The sequence below is a fragment of the Loxodonta africana genome, chromosome 21 (assembly GCF_030014295.1).
Source record: "Loxodonta africana isolate mLoxAfr1 chromosome 21, mLoxAfr1.hap2, whole genome shotgun sequence".
Taxonomy (NCBI): domain Eukaryota; kingdom Metazoa; phylum Chordata; class Mammalia; order Proboscidea; family Elephantidae; genus Loxodonta; species Loxodonta africana.
In genome coordinates this window covers 14620202-14643195 of record NC_087362.1, presented here as the reverse complement: position 1 = coordinate 14643195, position 22994 = coordinate 14620202, and the positions used below count along the sequence as shown (strand labels likewise).

General features: G+C 38.7%; 1 protein-coding gene across 1 annotated transcript in view; it reads left to right on the top strand.

Moving 5' to 3' along the window:
* Nucleotides 1-22994, top strand: part of GALNTL6 (polypeptide N-acetylgalactosaminyltransferase like 6) — a 1380753-nt gene that overhangs the window by 1040962 nt on the left and 316797 nt on the right. The gene's annotated exons all lie outside the window — the stretch shown is intronic.

The window sequence follows — 22994 nt, the reverse complement described above, 5'->3', positions numbered from 1 at the left end:
ATAAACAAACTATGGTACATGCACAGTAGGTGTATGTACAATAAAACAATAACAAAAAAAATGATGAATCCTCAAAATATCTCACAACATAGATGAATCTGGAGGGCATTATGGTGAGTGAAATAAGTCAATCACAAAAGGACAAATACTATATGAGACTACTATTATAAAAACTCAAGAAAAGGTTTATAAACAAAAAGAACGATCTTTGAAGGTTACAAAGGAAGGAAAAGTTGTGAGGGGGAATCACTAACTAGATTGAAGATAAGCATTAACTTTGGTGAAGGGAAAGACACAACACAATGTAGAGGAAGTCAGCACAACTTGACCAAGGCAAAGTCATAGAAACTTCATAGACATCCAAATACCCTGAGGGACTGAGTTACTGGAGCTGAGGGCTGGGGGCTATGGTCTTACAGGACATCTAGGTCAATTGGAATAACATAGTTCATAAGGAAAATGTTCCATATCCAACCTTGGTGAGTAGCATCTGGAATCTTAAAAGCTTAGTAGTGGCCATCTAAGATATATCTACTGGTCCCTTCCCATCCAGAGAAAAGGATAATGAAGAAAACCAAAGACACAAGGGAAATATTAGTTGAAAGGACTAATGGACCACAAGTACCACAGCCTCCACCAGCTTGAGCCCAGAACAACTAGATGGTGCCCACCTACTATCACCAGCCAACAGGGATCACAATAAAACCAAAACCAAACCCACTGGCATCGAGTCGGTTCCGACTCATAGCGACCCTATAGGACAGAGTAGAACTGCCCCATAGAGTTTCTAAGGAGCGCCTGGCAGATTTGAACTGCCGACCTCTTGGTTAGCAGTCATAGCACTTAACCACTACACCACCGGGGTTTCCAGGATCACAATAGAGGGTCCCAAACAGAGCTAGAGAAAAAAGTACACCAAAATTCAAAGCCACACACATACCCACACATACAGACTTACTGGTCTGACAGAGACTGGAGGAACCCCCAAGACTATGGCCTCAGGTGCCGTTTTAACTCAGAACTGAAGGCACTCCGAAAGTTTACCCTTTGGCCAAATATTAGACAGGTTTATAAAACAAACGGAAATGCTGGTGGCATGGCAGTTAAAAGCTACTGCTGCCATCCGAGAGGTTGGCAGTTTGAATCCACCAGGCATTCCTTAGAAACTCTATGGGGCAGTTCTACTGTGTCCTGTAGGGTTGCTATGAGCCGGAATAGACTCGATGGCAACAGGTATAATACAAACACTAACACATGTGAGGAATGTGCTTCTTATTTCAATTGTTTATCGGAGACCAACTGGGCAACACCTGCCCAAAAGCAATGACAAGAAGGCAGGAAGGAACAGCAAAAATGGATGGATGGAAACAGGGAACCCAGGGTGGGGAAGGGGAGAGTGTTGATATATTGTGGGGATTGCAACCAATGTCACAAAACAATTTGTGTACAAATTGTTGAGTGAGTAACTAATTGCTCTGTAGACTTTCACCTAAAGCACAATTAAAAAAAAAAAAGTTATTATGATTTCACACCTTCCAGTGACGGTGGAGAAGAAACCCTGGTGGTTCAGTGGTTAAATGCACAGTTGCTAATCCAAAGGTCAGTGGTTCAAATCCTCCAGCTGCTCTGCAGGAGAAAGACATGGCAGTGTGCTTCCATAAAGACCTACAGCCATGGAAACCCTATGGGACACTTCTACTCTGTCCTATAGGGTCAGTATGAGTCAGAATTGACTCGATAGCAACGGATTTGGTTTTGGTAATGCACTTGGGGAATCCTTGGGTGGTGCAAACAGTTAAGTGCTCCGTTGCTAACCTAAAGGATAGAGGTTTGAGTCCACACAGAAGCACCTAAGAAGACAGCCTAGTAATCTAAAAAAAGACTTCATAAAAATCAGCCACTGAAAAGTCTGTGGAGCACACACGTGGGGTTACTACGAGTGGGAGTCGGCTTGATGGCACTGGTTTTCTGCAGGTGGGAAGTTGTAGTAGCACACTAGACTCCGGAGAGGAGTGAGTGGCCTGATGAGGGCAGCTTGGCAAATCCACAGATTCAAGGTACGTTTTACGTAATCTATGATTATTATACATAAACGGAATTTGTCAATGAGGTCTTTTCTCTAGGACACCAGAAAAAGCTTGAAAAGTGAAAGCTTCTGCCAAATTGTTATCAAATAAAAATGACTGGCATTAAATTTTTCACCAAATTGATTGTGAGTGTAGAAAACCATGTAGGATTTGAATGGTCCGCATCAATGCTCCCATCTTTGTTGGCAAAGAACTAGAAAAGGATTTTAGCTCTCACAGCTAGCCAGTCTCAGTTACGATCCTACTTTCACTTTTTCTCTCCCTCCCCCTTCTCCAAAGGAACTATATGTTTTTTTATTCTTTAACTTTCTTTATTTGGGAGCTTTTCTTCTATTTAGGAATCAGCCTGTTAGGAAGCCTGTTTGGCGCTCTACTTCCCAAGCCGATGCTTCTTTCTAATAGAATCACCCAGCACCTTATGCTGTAAACACTGCAAGTGTTTCTGCCACCATAGAAGTGGCAGAAAGAAATATTATTTTTCCTTCCTTCCCTTTCTACGTACAGGCTCTCTGTAAGTGCATTTGGTAACAGAGAGTCCCTGGATTGTGTAAATCATTAAAGTGCTTGGCTGCAGACCAAAATGTCAGAGGCTTGAGCCTGCCCAGAGGTACCTGGGATGAAAGGCCTGGCAATCAACTTCTGAAAAAGCCACTGAAAACCTTATGGAGCACAGTTCTACCCTGACACACCTGGGGTCACCATGAGTCGAAGTCAACGCAGTAGCAACTGGTTAGTTAGTGAATTAAAAAAAAAAATGGGAAGATACTTCTAAATTGTTCTGTGAATTTAAAATGCTATGGCATGAATGTCACTTACTAGTCAGTACTATCTAAAAAGATTCTATCCCAAGATAGTGATGGATTTTATTTTCGTAACATCTTTCTGTAACATCTGCTCCACAATGATAACCCTTGAAAATCTCCTACTTGGAAGACAGGGCAAGGGTAAAGAGAAAAGGAGAAAAAAGAAAAAATATATATATCTACAAAGATATTAGTAATCCTTTGAAGGAGCTTCTCAGCATGAAAACCAAGAAACAGGAAACCAACTTTTTAAGGTATTAAAAATGAGAATTTCTGCAGAAATAACAGAGGCCTTAATGCAGAAAGGAAGTTTTTTCAAGTTCCAAAAGACCTATGGAAAACCATCAGGTGGTTGCGATCCTCAGTTTTTCTTAGAGGGCTCCTTAGAGGAAGACCATAGACAGGTGTCGACAGAGTTGGTAAGGGCCGATGTCACGGTTTTCGTGTCTAGGTGACCTGGCATGGCAGAATCATTTAGGCTTTACAAGCCTAGGACACATTTAACAGTGGGCTGTACTGCATCTTTTGTCACTTCAAATGAACGCTGTTAGTAGATAAACACTTTAAATGACCGTCATTAAATTCATCCGAATCAATGCTTTCTTTGTATCGGTCTTTCAGGTGCAGGTGCACCACACAGCAGTCTCTCTACTTCTCGTTATCCCTAATCAGGCATTGCATATGCAGAGCAGCTATAGTGGTGGGATAATGAAGTTGTATTAGAGCATTTTTCCAGGATGGGGCTGCCAGCATCATTAACCCATTGTCGTCATAGTGACCCTACAGGACAGAGTAGAACTGCCCCATAGTTTCCAAGGCTGTAATCTTTATGGAAGCAGTCTACCGCATCTTTCTCCTGCAGAGAGGCTGGTGGCTTCAAACAGCCAACCTTTCAGTGAGCAGTCAAGCACTTAACCACTGGGCCACCAGAGCTCCTTCCAGCATCATTAGGGCTTTGCTAAATAGAAGAATTCTGTTGCTTAGTAACCCCACTGTTGCGATGGGGGTGGCGGAAAGCTATTTTCTGTTTCTGAAATCATGACTTCTAACTCACTTTCAGTCCTGTGAAGAGCAGAGTTCTGATTAACGATGTGACTCCTTCCGACAATGTGATCAGCCTATTTCTGTACTGCCCGCCAGGTGCAAACTCAATGGCATTTGTGTTAGAAATCTTCACGTGAAATGAGTACCACCTTCTTATATTTTTATCAGACTCCCAGCTCAAATCGAGAGCAGTGTCATCCCACCGTCTAGATGTAATTGCATAGAAACCTCTCCGAGTGAGATTTCCCATTGCATTTCTGAAGTGAAATTTGCATGTTACCAAAAAAAAATCGACCTGATAGGTGCATAGGAGAAATACCTTGCATAAAACCTCTTCTCAGATTAAGCATTTACAAAGTTAGGCAAGGCTTTAGAATTGATTTTTTTTTTTAAGTTTTAAAATCCATCAGTCAAATATGATTCTTGACACTATTGGGACACCTCAGTATAAAAATCACCTCTTTGCGTTCCCCACCCCCCACATCTTTATGTAAAAACACATGTGTGAATATACACAGGAGGATGCAAGTAATGATACAAGAGAGATCAGAAAGCACATAGAAAATGGAGACAGGTATTTTTACTTACACTGTAACTACAATTAAACCCTAATCTTGACTCTGGCCTTATGGTCTGCCACGGCAAAAAGGAAACATCAGGAAACATCATTTTACTTTGAATAACTTAATGCCAAGTTCCGAGTGAATGCAAACTTTTCCCAGAACTAAACATAAGGAGAAGTTTGGAAAACGTGTTGGAGACTTGGCATATGTATTTGTTTTCTATCACTGCCATAACAAATGATCACAATTTTAGTGGCTTAAAACAACACACATTATTATCTTTATTACCCACGGCTGTCGAGTCGATTCCGACTCGTAGCGACCCTATAGGACAGAGCAGAACTGCCCCATAGAGTTTCCAAGGAGCACCTGGTGAATTCGAACTGCCAGCCTCTTGGTTAGCAGCTTTAGCACTTAACCACTACGCCACCATTATCTTTATTATCTGGGCTAAAATCAACATTTTGGCAGGGCTATGTTTATTCCTGGAAGCTCTAGCGGAAAATTCGTTTCTTGGCTTTTTCCATTTTCTAGAGACTGCCTGCATTCATTGGCTCAAGGCCCCTTACTCCATCATCACAGCCAGCAATATTATATTTCTCTGACCATTCTCCCATATTCACAGTTCCTCTCTCCACAGGCAACAAATGTTATCTTTTTTGAAGGACTCGTGTGATTAGGTTGTGCCCTTCAGGATAGTTTCCCCATCTCAAGGAAACATATTCACAAGTGCTGGGGATAAGAATGTGGCAATCACTGGTGGACATGATTCTGCCTGCCACAGTGGAGTATGGTGGAAAAAAACAGAAACTTCATCTCTGACCAGATTTGAATACTACCTCCAATAATTACTGGTTATCGGTCCATAAAGAATACAAAAATCCTCGCAACTGGACCAATAAACAACATCACCATAAACGGAGAAAAGATTGAAGTTGTCGAGGATTTCATTTTACTTGGATCCGCAATCAACACCCTTGGAAGCAGCAGTCAAGAATCAAAACACACATTGCACTGGGCAAACCTGCTGCAACAAACCATTTAAAGTGTTGAAAAGCAAAGATGTCACCCTGAAGACTAAGGTGCACCTGACCCAAGCCATGGTATTTTCAATCGCATCATATGCATGTGAAAGCTGGACAATGAATAAGGAAGGCAGAAGAAGAATTGACACCTTTGAATTGAGGAGTCAGCAAAGAATAGTGAATATACCACGGCCTGCCAAAAGAACGAACAAATCTGTCTTGGAAGAAGTACAACCAGAATGCTCCTTAGAAGCAAGGGTGGCGAGACTGCCTCTTACATACTTTGGACATGTTGTCAGGAGGGATCAGTCTCTGGAGAAGGACATCATGCTTGGTAAAGTAGACAGAGGGTCAGTGGAAAAGAGGAAGACCGTCAAAGAGATGGATTGACACAGTGGCTGCAACAATGGGCTCAAGCATAACAACCATTGTAAGGATGGCGCAGGACCAGGCAGTGTTTCATTCTGTTGTGCATAGTGTCACTAGGAGTCAGAACCGGCTCGACGGCACCTAACAACATCAACAACATCTGGCCTTGGGGAAGTCATTTAACTTATGAACCTCAGTTTTCATATGGTGATAAATCCAAACCAAATCAGTTGATTTTGACTCACGGCAACCCCATATGTTTCAGAGTAGAACTGCATCCTACGTGGTTTTCACGGCTGTGACCTTTTGGAAGCAGATCGCCAGGCTGTTCCTCTATAGCACACCTGGGTGGGTTCCCACTTCCATCTTTTCAGTTCGTAGCCCAGCGTTTAGCCATTTGTGCCACCCTGGGACTCCTCATTTAAGTAGCAGAAAATAATAGTATCAACTCTAAGATGTTGTGTAAAATGGATGTGTCAAATGCTTAGCACGGAGCTCAATAAATCATGGGTATTATTGTGTTTGTTAATCCTTATCAATGCTTAATAAAAGCTAATGAAATAAAATAAATTTCCCTTTTGGAACTAAGCTAATGTATTCCTAGCAAATTTTAATTCTGATTATTTAATGTGAGAACAGGAGAGAACTTCTAGAGTTCCTTGAAGAATGGGCGGTTAATGTGTTGCATAGATGCCTTGTCTTAAATACCTATTGCCTCAACCACATTTTTGGCAGATGCTGAATAGCAATCAATTACATTTTAGCTCCCTGGTAAATGTCCAACGTGTAAGTATTATGTATTATTGATAGTAGAAAAATCCATTTACTTTAGACATCAAGTTGTGAAGTGGCAGGTTCAATATTCTTTTTGTGAAAAATTAGCCTGACTTAAATTTTCTTGCAGACAAAGAGTCATATTTCTTTAGCATGGATTTGAACCACGAAAGTACCTGTGAACAGGGTCAGGCATTTTCTTGACAAAGCTCTGGGTCTGGCTATATGCCAGGACCAGCAACCATTTGAGAAACTAGAAAAATAAATGGGCCTGGAAATTGTTAAGGGCGTATGTCACCCTGTGGGGGCAATATGATATTTCTCCTATATGACGAATGGTGCCTTGCCTAATCTCCTAGTCCAGCACCCTGTTGTGCAAACCCACTTCACCCCATGAAATGGATCATCTGTCAATACTACTTGGGGATGACTCTTGATTTGAATTCTTCCTCTCAACTGCCCTATCCCCATTATTACTTCTTTATTTCAAGGCTTCAGCCTCTATTACTCAGAGTATCAGTTAGGAAAGCATTCAAACCCAACCAACAGAAAATTCTACCAAGAATGACTTAAACAAAATAGGGTTTGTTTTCCTCATGAATACTGTAGGTGAGAAAGTTAGAATCTGTGAACAGTCAAGGATTATCAAAGACCCATAGTCCTTTCACCTTTCTGCCCCCCCTCCCCATCCTTGCTGGATGGCTTTCTTCTTCACAGTTGCAAAATGGTAGCCACATCCAATCATATTTCAGGCAGGAAGAAGTTTAAGGGCAAAGAGTCAAGGAACAAGAGCCTGAAGGAACATGCTAGTCAAGTGTCCCTTTTAAGCAATGCTTTCAAAATCCTTAATTAGTGGTTTTCACTTATATATCAGTGGCCAAAATTGTGTCCATGGCAGTCTGGCTAGGCAAGTATTAGCTGGGCACTTTACAGCCCCTAGCGAAATCAGGATTCAGTTAATAGGGATTGGAGTGGCTGTCACACCCAGTCTGCTGATGAACTATAGATTCCTAACTTACCACCCTGACACCAATGATCCATGCGCTCCATTCAACCCTTCCCACTGCCATTCAATTTTTCTCCCTAAGAAACAAAACCATAGTTAAAATATGCGTTGGCTCCTCTTTGTCTAATGCATATAGCCCATAGAGTATTTTAAGGCTCGTCATAATTATTCTAATTTATTTACCCAGATGTATCTTCTAACTTTCCACCTCAATCATCTGAGATTTCAGCCACACTGAGCTTATTACTGTTCCCCTAATATAACTTGCTCCCCTTCTTCTGTGTCTTTGCCTCTATCTAGAATGCCCTTCTCCTTCTGCTTTGCTAGATGCCATTCCATTCACCGTTATTTTAAGACACATCATGAGTGACACTGCTTTGGCGAAGGCTTTCCCAACTATCCCCAGCAAGTTGTTGGGCTCTATTTTTGCTCATCTGTTTATAATAGTCTGCCCAATTGTATTGTGCTTTTTCTGTTCCCGTGTGCACAGTCTGCGATTCCTCAAATCAAGGCTTTCTACACTTTTCCTGGCACACAGTAAGCTTTCAATACATTCACATACTAATCAATTAATTTAATTAAGTAATAAGGAGGTAGCACATTTAAGTACTTAGCTAAGGACTAAAGAATCAGATCATTCTATATATTAGAGTATAGCAATATATCAGAAGTCTGGGGAAAAGGCAAAAAAATAGTCAGAACCTCAGTGAAGAGAAAACAAGATAAGAGGTCATGGACTCAGACAAGGAATCAGAAAGTGAAATTCAAGAATCTGACCACCGACTTCCCAGCTACCACGACTAACCATTCTAATAAGGCACACAATAGATGGATCCTGATAGAATGGGAGCAAAATGTGCAAAAGAACTCAAAATCTTAAAAAGTCCAGCCTTATGGACTGATTGAGATAGGAGGGCTCCCTGAGACTATCACCCTAAGATGCTCTTTAAACCTTGAACCCAAACTATCCCATGAGGTCATCTTTTAGCTAAATAACAGATTGGTTCATAAAAAAAAGAAAGGATATCATCCATGAGTGCTGTGCTCCTTTAAAAAATAGTGTATATGAGACCAAACAATCAACATTTACTCAAAAGCAAATATAACAAGGCAAGGGCGAGGGACACCAGATTACTGTAAATGGAACAACCAGAAGGGAAATAATGAGAAAGTTGACACACTCTGAAAAATGTAACCAATGTCAATGAACAAATTGTGTTAGGAATTAAGTGGAAACCTCATCTGCAGTGTAAACTTCCACTGACAAACCCAAAACCAAACCCATTGCTGTGGAGTTGATTCCAATACAAAGTAAAACTATAGGACAGAGTAAAACTGCCCTATAGTGTTTCCAAGGAGCAGCTGGTAGATTTGAACTGCTGACTTTTGGTTAGCAGCTGAACTCTTAACCACTGCACCTTCAGGGCTTCCAAACTTTCACTGAAAACACAATAAAATATTTTAGTTAAAAAAAAAAATCGAATCAACAATAACATCCTCCTAAATAAAGGAATAGGCCCAGATGATTTCACTGGTGAATTGGACCATTTAAAGAAGAAATCATACCAATTCTCCACCATCTGTTCCAGAAAATATAAGGAGAGGCAATGTTTCCTAACTCATTCTATGAGGCTAGCATTATACTAATAACAAAAGCAGATAGACTTTACAAGACAAGAGAACCGTAGGCCAATATATCTCATGAACTCAAAAATCCTCAGCAAAATTTTAGCATATCAAAACTAACAGTGTATGGAAAGAGTAATACACCAGACCAAATTGGGATTTATTCCAAGTACGCAAGACTGGTTCAATATTTGAGTTTCTCTACCACATCAAGAGAAGATTTATATAATGGCATGATCGATGCAGAAAAAACATTTCGTATAATCCAACACACCTTTATGATAAAACCTTTCAGCCATCTAGGAAGAGAGAGGAAATTCCCTAGTTTAACAACAACAACAAAAAAAATCCTACAGCTAACATCATACTTAATGGTGAGAAATTGGATGCTTTCTCCATAAGACTGGGTACAAGGTAAGGATGTCCTCTATCACTCCTTTTATTCAGCATTGTACTGCAAGTCCTGGCTTGTACAATAAGACAAATAAAGGAAATAAAATGTGCATAGATTGGTTAAAAAAAAAGAAGAGAGACAGAATTTGATCATCAACAAACAGAAAAGAAAGGATTGTGAATGTCACCACAATGTAAGCCAGATGTCAGCTTAGATCTCCCTGTCCCTGGATACCTAGATAAGATTGATTCAAACCAACTTTACATACCCTATGAAGGTCAAGACCTTCCCCATTCCCCATTCCCTAGTCGGAGATTTCTGGGCTTTTCTTAAATATTTTTCCCTGCTTCCAAGTTTCTGCTTCTATTGAATTATTTTGGGCCATGGATTATTTCTTCATTGCATATGAAGTAAAACCTGTGAGAGCTGGAACTCGACAGAACTGCCTTGTTTTTCCAGGTCTCCCAAGCTTTCCATCTTTGACAGGGTACAATCTTACTACTTTTCTATCACTTGTTTTCGTGGAAAATATTTGAGTTTTCCTTCTCTGACAGGTTTCTGCCTTACACAGTTTACAGTTTTTGCAGCTTTTACTGTAAATACTCAAATATAATTCTCATCTCCTTCCTCAGTTCACCACAAAATCCATTTGAGAAGTTTTTTGCACATGTAGCAGGCACTACAAAATGTCTGCGGGAATTAATGAAGGCTCTAATTGCAAAAAAGAAATCAACTTCCAACTAAGTACTAAATACCCCGGGTTCTGAGTCTTCTGGTCCTCCACTCCACCTCCCAGACTTTTTTCACTGTGTCTTACATCTCAAAATCCAGACAATCTTCTAGTTTTAGAAATCCAGACTTCCTTTAGGATAGCTTTAGGCAAATAGAACTACTCTCCTAAATTCAGCTCTAAGATTTTCCACACCTAATCTAATCCAGCAAGGATCTTATCCTCAACAGATCAGAGACACTTTTGATATAGATGGAGTTGTCATCCATCAAAGATGATTACGGCTATAAAGAGTAAAAATTTTCCTACTTAAATCAATACTTTCGAGAGACTTTATGCCTAGTTTAAGATAAAGACTAGGTCAATGAAGATAAGAGCAAAATTTAGGATTAGGCATAGAAAGTTAGGGCTAGGTTTAGAGTTTCTTGAGAAGAAACTATATAGCCAATGTTTAAAGAGCTTGGGTTCTACTTCAAAGGAGTCTAGATTTGGTTGATTAGCAATAAGCATCAGTTTTCTCATCAGTGAAAAATATTATTTGTTTATTCCACTAATGTGTATTGAGCTTCTACTACGTGTCATACAATGTTCTAAGCATGTGAGATAACAGCAATAAACAAGAGAGAGATATCGCTTACCGCAATAGGGATAATAACTGTACTTACTTTATAGAGTTGTTATGAAAGTTAAAACATAAAATGCATGAAACACCCTTAGGTCATTGCCTGAAACACTGTGGAAGCTAGTAGTAGTAGTTACAGCAGTAATAGTAGTAAACCCCATTGCTGTCGAGTCAATTCCAACTCACAGCGACCCTACAGGACAGAGTAGAACTGCCCCATAGAGTTTCCAAGGAGCGCCTGGTGGATTCCAAATGCCGACTTTTGGTTAGCAGCCGTACTAACATAAAAACCTTATATCCTGATATGAATACTTGATAAAAGTAGACAGATGAACTAAAGAATAGGAAAGTCTTGATATCCAGGTATAAAAATAATGAAAGCTTATCTTGATTCAATTCAATACGTTTTTATTGAGAGCTTATTATATGCCAAGTGCTGTTCTAGGAGCTTGACATACAGAAGAGATCAAGAAAGAAAAAACTTAGAGGTTGTCACAAAATGTTTCTTACCTGGTGTAGAAGGTCCCTGTTCTACCTAAATTTGCCCTGCCTCTGTGAGATTAATTTACAGGTCATTAACTTACAGGTCAAGCAACGCGCAAATGGCAGGGAATGTTGATTGTCTTCATCAATGATAATATTTTAGCTTATCTGTCAACATTCATTGAGATGTTGAGATAATTCTCCAAGAGAGATCAACTTTTAGTAGTTAAGCATTAGTGATTCCACCAAAGGAGAAAGAAATAGGCTGACATACAAATAAAAAACTTGATAAACCATAGAAAGTTATGTTGTTGTTGTTGTTAGGTGCCATCAAGTCAGTTCCAGCTAACAGCAATCCTATGCACAACAGAATGAAACACTGCCCAGTCCTGTGTCATCCTCACAATCGTGCTATGTTTGAGCCCATCATTGCAGCCACTGTGTCAATCCATCTCATTGACTGTCTTCCTCTTTTTGCTGACCCTCTGCTTTACCAAGCTTGATGTCCTTCTCCAGGAACTGGTCACTTCTGATAACGTGTCCAAAGTACACGAGACAAAGTCTCGCCACCCTCGAGTCTAAGGAGGATTCTGGTTGTACTCCTAAGATTTGTTCAGTCTTCTGGCAGTCCAAGGTATATTCAGTATTCTTCACCAACGTCATAATTCAAAGGCATCGATTCTTCTTCAGTCTTCCTTATTGTCCAGCTTTTGTATGCATATGAAGTGATTGAAAATACCAGGACTTAGGTCAGGTACACCTTAGTCATCAGAGTGAAATCTTTGCTTTTGAACATTTTAAAGAGGCCTTTTGCAGCAGATTTGCCCAATGTAATACGCCACTTGTTTTCTTGACTGCTACTTCACAGACATTAATTGTGGGTCCAAATAAGATGAAATACTTGGCAACTTCAGAATTTCCTCCATTTATCATGATGGTGCTTATTGCTCCTGTTGTTAGGCTTTTTGTTTTCTTTGTGTTGAGGAAAGGAATGTAGCACATATTAAATAAGTTGATGAGATAATGAATGCCTATTTTCCTTCTTTGTCATATTTCCATTTTTTGTTAGATTCTCATGTAATTTTGTAAAGAAAAATTTTATTTATAAAAATATTCTAATAAAAAGTATTTTTAATTATTTACTTGAAATTCGAATTTTGTGGTTAGATTTGCCAGAGCTCTGCTGTGTTGGAACTGACTGTGAAATTTCAGGACTTGAACCCTGTCAGCAGGACAGGAATCCAGCTTCATTAGTGCTCAAGACCCCATCACTGCAGAGGAAATTAGGGGCAAAGCTGATGCAGAGAAGTGATAGTCACCTCCATTTTTTTGTTTGTTTCTTTGGTTGGTTGTGAGTGGGATTCTTCTTGTTGTTGTAGTTACTTTTAGTCTATTAAAGAAAAGTCCTGGAAAAATTAGAGAACTTGGTAAGTCCTTATCCCAATCACCAATCCATAACAATTCTAGGTAAATTTTGGCAAAGCCAGCATACTCAAACTAAGCTTGGGATGAAATGTATTGACTCTCAAAAACTTTTCTGATAGCATTCAAAATCCAAGAACAATTCATTTTAGATCTACCATCTCAGCAACACTCTCTTCAGAACAAAAAATCTCTCAATTTCCAGGGCTTTATAATATACTCAGAAATTTTCTAATATACTTTAGATACAACTAGAAAACAGTAGGGCTGTAGTAAGTTTTAGATGTAGCTGTATCAGCCAAAAAAAAAAGCTTGTTATGATAACCATCTCAATGAGGGAAATATTGGAGATGAAGGGAAAGTTAAAAATAAGAAGGAAAAGCTTAAGAAAAATAGCAGAGACGGTCAAGAAATGATTTATTTAAAAATTTGCAAGGACGACTACACATTTGAATTTTTAAAAACTGTACATCCAATAAAAGTTTCCATATTAACTTCTATTGGTAGGGTTTCTAATAAAGAAATCAAATGTTCTAGTTTTCTGAGGGAAAAATGTACATTTTATCATTAATCCCTGGTACAAATGTACCACTTAAACTCATTGTGCCTTAGCTTTAAATTATAAGTATTTTCATTTTTGATACAAACTAGAAAATGGTAAACATCCTTCCTCTACTCAAAACCCCCAGTGGTTCCCTATCTTACTTGTGATAAAAATAAAAGCCTTTATAGGGTTTTCAAAGTCCCACTAGATTAATTTCTTCTCTGAACTTACTATATGCCAGGATTCCTACTCCTCAACATGCCCAGATAGTTTCCTCAGGGCCTTTGCACTTGTTCTACTTGACTGACACCATCTTCTCCCCACATGATTTATCTCTTCTCCTCCATATCAGACAGGGACCAGTCAGAAGAACAGAAACCACAATAGTATTCTTTTTTTTTTAACTTTTTTTAAACTGTGCTTTAAGTGAAAGTTTACAGCTCAGGTTAGTTTCTCATACAAAAATTTATACACCACTGTTATGTGATCCTAGTTGCTCTCTCTATAATGTGACAGCGCATTCCTCCTTTCCACCTCAGGTTTCCCATGTCCATTCAGTCAGCTCCTGTCCCTTTCTGCCTTCCCATCTCAACCCTGGACAGGAGCTACCCATTTAGTATCATGTGTCTGCTTCAACTAAGAATCACATTCTTCACGAGTATCATTTCAGGTTTCAGAGTCCAGTCTAATCTTTGATTAAAGAGTTGGTTTTGGGAATGGGTTTTAGTCCTGGTTTAACAGAGGGTCTGGGAGCCATGTCTTCCAGGGTTCCTCCACTCTCAGTCAGACCATTAAGTCTGGTCTTTTTACCAGAATTTGAGTTCTGCATCCCACTTTTCTCCTGCTCCATCAGGGGCTCTCTGTTGTGTTCCCTGTCAGGGAGGTCATTGGTGGTAGCCAGGTACCATCTATTTCTTCTGGTCTCAGGCTGATGGAGCCTCTGGTTTATGTAACTCTTTCTGCCTCTTGGGCTCATAGTTTCCTTGTGTCTTTGGTGTTCCTCATTCTCCTTTGCTTCTGGTGGATTGGGACAAATTGATGCATCTTAGATGGCCAGTCCCAAGCTTTTAAGGCCCCAGACACCACTCACCAAAGTGGGATGCAGAACATTTTCTTAATAAACTTTGTTATGCCAATTGACCTAGATGTTCCCTGAAACCATGGTCCCCAGACCCTTGCCCCTGCTACTGTGAACCTTGAAGTGTTTGGTTGTATTCAGGAAACTTCCAGCTTTTGGTTTAGTCTAGAGCTGACTTCCCCTGTATTGTGTGTTGTTCTTCCCTTCACCTAAGATAATTCTTGTCTACCATTTAGTTAGTGGATTCGCCTCTCCCTCCCTCCCTACCCTCGTAACCCTTAAAGAATGCTTTCTTCTGTGTTTAAACCTTTCCTTGAGTTCTTATAATAGTGGTCTCATATGATAATTGTCCTAATTTTACCCAGCATAATGCCTTCCAGATTCATTCATGTTATGAGATGTTTCACAGATTCATTTTTGTTCTTTGTGTTGCATAATATTTCATTGTGTGAATATACCAAAATTTGTTTATCTGTTTGTCCATTGGTGGGAACTGAGGTTGTTTCCATCTTTTGACTATTGCAAACAGTGCTGCAATGAACATGGGGATGCATATCTATTTGTGTGAGGGCTCTTATTTCTCTAGCATATATTTTAAGGAGTGGGGTTGCTGAATCTTATGGTAGCTCTATTTCTAGCTTTTTAAGGAAGCTCCAAATCAATTTCCAAAGTGGTTGTAGCATTTGACATTCCCACCAGCAGCATATAAGTGTTTCAGTCTCTTCACACCTCTCCAGCATTTATTATTTTGTGTTAATGCTAGCCTTGTTAGGGTGAGACGGTATCTTATTTGCTTTTCTCTAATGGCTAATGATCATGAGCATTTCGTTATGCATCTGTTAGCCCTCTGAATGTCTCCTTTGGCGAAGTGCCTGTTCATGTCCTTTGCCCATTTTTTAATTGGGTTATTCATCTTTTTGTTGTTGAGGTTTTGCAGTATCTTGTAGATTTTAGAGATTAGATGCTGATCTAATTTGTCATAGCCAAATTTTTTTTCCCAGTCTGTAGGTTGTCTTTTTACTCTTTTGGTGAAGTCTTTGAATGGGCATAAGTGTTTGGTTTTTAGGAGGTCTCAGTTATCTAGTTTCTTTTCTGGTGTTTGTACATTGTTAGTAATATTTTGTATACTGTTTATGCCATGTACTATGGCTCCTAGTGTTGTCCCTATTTTTTCTTCCATGATCTTTGTCATTTTAGATTTTATATTTTAGTCTTTGATCCATTTTGAGTTAGTTTTTGTGCATGGTATGAGGTATAGGTCTTGTTTCAGTTTTTTGCAGATGGATATCCAGTTATGCCAGCCCTATTTTATAAAGAGGCTATCTTTTCTCCGTTTAATGGACTTTAGGCCTTTGTTGAATATCAGCTCCTTAAAAGTGGATGAATTTATGTCTGCTGGCTTTGTATAAATGCCCTTTATTATGCTGAGGAATTTCTGTTATATTCCTATTTTGCTAAGAGTTTGTATCATGAATGGATGTTGGACTTTGTGAAATGCCTTTTCTGTACCAATTGATAAAATCATGTGGTTCTTTAGTTTTATTTATGTGATGGATTGCATTGTTTTTCTATGTTGAGCCATCCTTGCATATCTTGTATGAATCCCTCTTGGTCATGGTGAATTATTTTTCTGATATGCTGTTGAATTCTTTTGGCTAGAATTTTGTTGAGGATTTTTGCATCTATGTTCATGAGGGATATTGGTCTGTAAATTTTTTTTTTTTTTTTTTTGTGGTGTCTTTCCCTGGTTTTGGTGTCAGAGTTATGCTGGCTTCATAGAATGAGCCTGGAAATATTCCATCCTTTTCTATATTCTGAAATACCTTTAGTAGTAGTGCTGTTAGCTCTTCTCTGAAAGCTTGGTAGAATTCTCCAGTGACGCTATAAGGGCCAGGGCTTTTTGTTTTGATAGGAATTTTTTAATTACCTTTTCTATCTCTTCTTTTGTTATAGGTTTATTTAGTTGTTCTACCTGTTTGTGTTAGCTTAGGTAGGTAGCATGTTTCTAGAAATTTGTCCATTTTCTCTAGGTTTTCAAGTTTGTTACAGTATAATTTTTCATAGTATTCTGTTATGATTCTTTTAATTTCGGTTGGGTCTGTTGTGCTATCACCTATCACATTTCTTAATCAGGTTATTTGCTTCCTCTCCTGTTTTTCTTTTGTCAGTTTGGCCAATGGTTTGTTGATTTCGTTGATTTATTCAAAGAATCAGCTTTTGGTGTTGTTGACTCTTTCAACTGTTTTTGTATTCTCTCATTTAATTCTGCTCTAATTTTTATTATTTGCTTTCTTCTGGTGTCTGAGGATTATTTTGCTTCTATTTGTTTAAGTCGTAGGGTTAATGTTTTGATTTTGGCCCTTTCTTCTTTTTGGATGTGTGCATTTATTGCTATAAATTGGCCTCTGAGCACTGCTTTTGCTGTGTCTGAAAGGTCCTGGTAGGATGTGTTTTCATTCTTGTTCTATTCTGTAGATTTCTTTATTCCGTCCTTAATTTCTTCTGTTACGCAGTAGTTTTTATGCAAGGTGTTGTTCAGTTTCCATGTTTGTTTGTTTGTTTTCCCTTGCTTTTTCTATTATTGATTTCTACTTTCATGGCTGTATGGTCAGAAAAGATGCTTTGTAAAATTTCAGTGCTTTGGATTCTTTTGAGGCTTGCTTTATAGCCTAATGGAACCCCTGGTGGCGTAGTGGTTAAGTGCTACAGCTGCTAACCAAGAGGTCAGCAGTTCGAATCCGCCAGATTCTTCTTGGAAACTCTATTGGGCAGTTCTACTCTGTCCTATAGGGTCACTATGAGTCAGAATCGATTCGACGGCAGTGGGTTTATGGCCTAATATGTGGTCTATTCTGGAAAATGTTCCATGTGTGACTTGGAAAAGAAAGTATACTTGGCTGCTGTTGGGTGGAGTGTTTTGTATAGGCCTATGAGATCAAGTTGATTCATTGTGGCATTTAGGTCTTCCATGTCTTTATTGAGCTTTTTTCTGGATGTTCTGTCCTTCACTGAAAGTGGTGTGTTTAAGCCTTCTACTATTATTGTGGAGCTGTCTATTTCTCTTTTCAATGCTGTTAGAGTTTGTTTTATGTATTTTGAAGCCCTGTCATTGGGTGTGTAAATATTTATTGTGGTTATTTCCTCCTGGAGTATTGACCCTTTAATCATTACATAGTGTCGTTACTTATTCTTTGTGGTGGATTTTACTTTAAAGTCTATTGTCAGGGATTAATATTCCCTCTCCTGCTCTTTTCTGATTGTAGTTTGCTTGATATATTTTTTCCATCCTTTGCATTTTAGTTTGTTTGTGTCTTTAAGTCTAAGGTGTGTCTCTTGTAGGCAGCATATAGACAGCTCTTATTTTTTTTTTAATCCATTCTGCCACTTATTGTCTCTATATTGGTACATTTAGTCCATTTACATTCAGCGTAATTATTAATAGGTTTGAGTTTACTGTAGTCATTTTGTTGGTTTTTTGTGTATGTTGTTGTTGACAGTTTCTTTGTTCCATTTAATTTTCTGTGCTGAGTCATTTTTCTTTATGTATTTTCTTTTCTTTGTTGTTAATTTTGTATCTGCTGAGTCTTCATATTTATCATGTTTTTCATTTTGATGTATAGGGTTGTTGATTTCCTTTGTGTTTACCTTAATATTTACAAATATTTTTTAAGTTTAAACCAATCATTTGTTTCTTTGCACCACCTTGATTTCCTCTCCATATGAAACATCTATGACTGCATTTTTTAGTCCCTCTTTTTTGTTTTAGTGTTGTCATCTTTTACATATTGACATCTCTGTTTCCCTATGTTCAGTGTTTTAGCTTTGATTTATTTGTGTCTTTCCTATCTGGGTCGATATCTGGTTGTTCTGTCCTGTGTTCTAGTCTTGAATTTTTATCTGATGTTATTGATTTTCTAATTGGAGGACTCCCTTTAGTATTTTTTGCAATTTCAGTTTGGTTTTTACAAATTTCCTAAACTCCTGTTTTTCTGGAAATGCCCTAATTTCACCATCATATTTGAGAGACAGTTTTCCTGGATATATAATTCTTGGCAGGCAATTTTTTTCTTTTTTTCCTTCAAGGCTTTATATACATCATCCCATTGCCTTCTTGCCTGCATGGTTTCTGCCGAGTAGACTGAGCTTAGTCTTATTGACTCTCTTTGTAGATGACTTTTCATTTATCCCTGATCACTTTTAAACTTCTCTCTTTATCTTTGGTTTTGGCAAATTTGATTACATTTTGGTGACTTTCTTTTTGGATCTACCTTGTGTGGGGTTCGATGAGCTTCTTAGACAGATATCTTCTCATCTTTCACAATATCAGAGAAATTTTATGCCAACAAATCTTCAACAATTCTCTCTGTATATTCTTTTATCCCCCCATCCTGGTACTCCAGTCACTCAAAGGTTATTTCTCTTGATAGGGTCTCACATAATTCTTACGGTTTCTTCATATTTTTAAATTCTTTTATCTGATTTTTCCCCAAATAAGTTGGTGTCAAGGGCTTCATCTTCAATATCACTATTTCTGACTTCCATTTCCTCATTTCTGCTCCTGTGACTTTCTACTGAGTTGTCTAATTTTGAAATTTTAGTGTTAATCTTTTGGATTTCAGTTTACTGTCTCTCTATGGAATCTTGCAGCCTGTTAAATTTGTCATATGCTCTTGTATAACCTTCTGAAGTTCCTTTATTTCTTTGTCTGTGCATTCCTTGGCTTGTTCTGTGCTTTTCCTGATCTCCTCCCTGATCCCTTGAATGCCTCTGTATATTAATCTTTTGAATTTTACCTGAAGTAATTCCAAGAAGTTCTCTTCCTCTGGAACGTTTCTTTAATTATTTGTTTTGGGAGCTTGCTGAAACCAACATGGTCTGCCTCTTTATGTGGTTTGATATTGGCTGTTGTCTCCAAGCCATGAATAAGTCATTACATTTATTTATTTTATGTTTGCTTACTGTGTCCTAGCTTATTGTTTTGTTTTGTTTTGTTTTGTTTTATTATGCCCAAATAGACTGGTCATGTGAGCTAGTTTAATTATTGGTGCCTTTGAAGCTCTCATGTCCTGTCACCAGTTGGTTAGAGCTGTTACTAGGCATGTGAGCCCAGGAGTCCATTTACTGTTCTTGTATCGATTCAGCTTAGGTGTCCAGTGTGTGGTGCAGGCTGTCACCTACAGTCCTAGATGGGCAGGGGTGATTGTAGTAGGCACAGGTATCTGGCTGCAGTAGGGGTTCATGTGTTGAGCTAGGTGGAGCTGACAACTTCTCCTGAATGTCTGAGAGGAAAGCATGTCCCTATTCCCTAGAGTGCATAGGTGGGTGGGTTTTGCAGCTGGACTTGCTGTTGAGTGTAAGGATTGGGAGGCATCACTTATGTTTGGACCCGACACAGGTGGCTAGGTGGCATGGGTGGAGCCATCAGTCCTCAAGCCCCTGATGCAGGTAGGTGAAGACCCTGCTTAATAGGCAGAGCAGTGTCAAATGTCATGAATCTGCCACTCAACCTTATAGCCGATACAGTTGAAAATAGGCTTCAGGTATATACCCTGTTGTACTGTGCTAATGAGAGCCTACACTGATGAAATGGGCCCACATGGTCTATGCAGGGGTGAAAGGCATTCAAAGTCTGTGGACCCCTTATGCCTGTGCCTAGGCAAAAGGGTTGCGCCTGCCCTGAGCTCCCAACATAGGGGAGCTGGCAGATTATTTTTTCCTATTTTGTTAATTTGTTCCCTCTGCGAGGCCAGGAATATTGCTCAAGGCATACAATGATTCCTACTTCCAGCCCAGGGGACTTGGTAATCTCTGAAGCTGGCCCAGGACCCAGTGCAAAGCAGGGAGCAGGCAGGTAAGTGGGAGGCACGTTCTTTCCAAAGAGGGTATTTTTTGATCCACTTGGTAGGTTAGACACATGTACTTGTCTTTTGCTGATTGAACACCACTTTTCACTGGTTCTGGAGACTTGAGTAGACTCTCTGCTGCTTTGTCTCTCCAGATGTGGAAAGTACATCCCAAGTGCCACTGCTTGCCTTACCACCCATGCCAGTTGATCCAGGCACACATAAAAGTAATTAATCCACCACAAGATTATAACATACATATACTTTTGTATCTTTCTACTTCATGGGACATTTAGTAGAGAGCATTTTCCCATATCATTCATTGTTACAACATGTTGTTTAATTTCAATAAAATAATCAAACATGTTTGAATATCAAAGGTTGAAAGAATGCTTGTAGATGATTATAGAAGAAAGTAGGATTGAAAGGCTATGAGAAGAAATTACAGTTAGAATATTGAAATAATTAATATTGAATGAGAGGGAGAACACCTTTTTGTCTTAAACAATTGGGAAAGTTGAGAAGAAATACAAGAAGGTAAGGACAGTGTAAAGTTTCTCTAAAAAAGATGGAAGATGTGGCTGGAGGCTTTGTAAAGGCATTAAAGAGCAGGTTCAAGTTTTAGAATTACTCCGTGAGGAACAGAGAAATGAGCAAACCAGAGATGCATAAAAATAGAGCAGTGAAGTATTCCAGAATGGTAGTGATAGTCATAACTGGATGGGATTGTGGAGCTTGCAGGTGATTTTTTTTTTTTTCTGTAATTCCTAAATATACATTACTTCTATTACTTATACATTCAGAAAAACATACCATAAAATCATAGTGATAAAAAGACAATCATCCTGTTAGTACAGTGGAGAATAGATAGGAAGCAGGTCTTATGGCAAATTGGAGTTAAAAAAAGCTATTAGAGTCAGTTGTACCGCCTGAGTAAGAAATTATTGGGTTAGACATCATTGTGACCAAGGCAGAAGTAGTCAGGTTGGGACTCACAGGAAGAGGGAAATGACTACAAAGAAGCAGATTCAAAAGTAAAGATGACTGACTGGAGTAGTGGCGTGTGGCATGGTATTGAAGTAGAGATGAGAAAGAGGTTTCTGACTTGAGCTCCAGGATGGATAACCACACCTTTCATCAAGATCACTCAAAGGATAAAATGGAGAAGCAGCTTTAGGGATGTGAGTTTTAGATGTCTGAGGGATTTCAACGTGGAGATTATCATAGTCAATTAGAGATACAAGAGAGTATGTCAGAGCTGAAAATTCATGGGCTTCGGACTAAGACATTCTTGGGTCCCAATCCTATTGCTGCCACTTATCAGTCATGTTGCAAAAACCATGGCCGGAATACTCCTCTCAGCTTCAGTTTCTCGTCAATAAAATGAGGATAATAAAATAATGATGGTAATATTAACAATAATATCTGCCTTACAGAGTAGCTTGAAGATTAACAGGAAGAGTACATGTGAAGCGTTTTTCAAGTAACTAGTAAATCTGTGATAAATGTAAGATATTAATATTCATCATCATTATTATTATTGCTTTATATGTGTTATTGGGGAGGTTGATCAATTTCTCTAAGCCCCAATTTCTTATAAAATGGGAAAAATAAGATTTACCACACAAGCTTGAAGTGAGCATTAAATTAGATCCCCCAAAGCCCAATGCCTGGTCTGTAGTAGTTGGTATGCCAATGGTCATAATTTGTTTTCATTATTCATGATTATTATTGTTGTAAGCCGTTCAAATTCATTAGTTATCACAGAATGCAATTTAAAATAAACCTTAAAATATTCCTGTTTTTCAAGTTCACCGAACTTCTTTAAAATTTTAATTGGATATATTTATGTTTATCATGTTTGTCTTAGTCATCTATTGCTGCTATAACAAATACCACAAGTGGATGGCTTTAACAAAGAGAGATTTATTTTCTCATAGTCTAGTAGGCTAGAAGTCCAAACTCAGGGTGTCAGCTCCAGGGAAGGCTTTCTTTTTCCATTGGCCTTCTCATTAATCTTCCCCCAGCCTAGGAGCTTCTCTCCGCAGGGACCCCGGGTACAAAGGACTTGCTCTGCTCTCAGCACTTCTTTCTTGGTGGTATGAGGTCCCCCCTCTCTGCTTGCTTCTCTTTCCTTTTTCTCTCTTGAAAGACAAAAGGTGGTGCAGGCCACACCCCAGGGAAACTCCGTTTACAATGGATCAGGGATGTCACCTGAGTAAAGGTATTACAATCCCACCCTAATCCTTTTTAACATAAAATTACAATCACAAAATGGAGGACAACCACACAATACTGGGAATCATGGCCTAACCAAGTTGACACATATTTTTGGGGGACACAATTCAATCTATGACAATGTTTAAGAAGTAAAGTAAGGGTGTTAGTTTTTTTCATTAATTTGTAAAAATTCTCCCCATATTAGCTTTTGTCTGTGATAGTTATTATTTTTCAGTTCTCAATGACTTTTTGTCTTTTTCCTTATGATGGGTTTTCATGAACACAGGTGTGTTTAAAAAATCATATATATCATTGTTTTAATATAAAATTTTATTTATTTTGTTGGTATCGAGAATACACA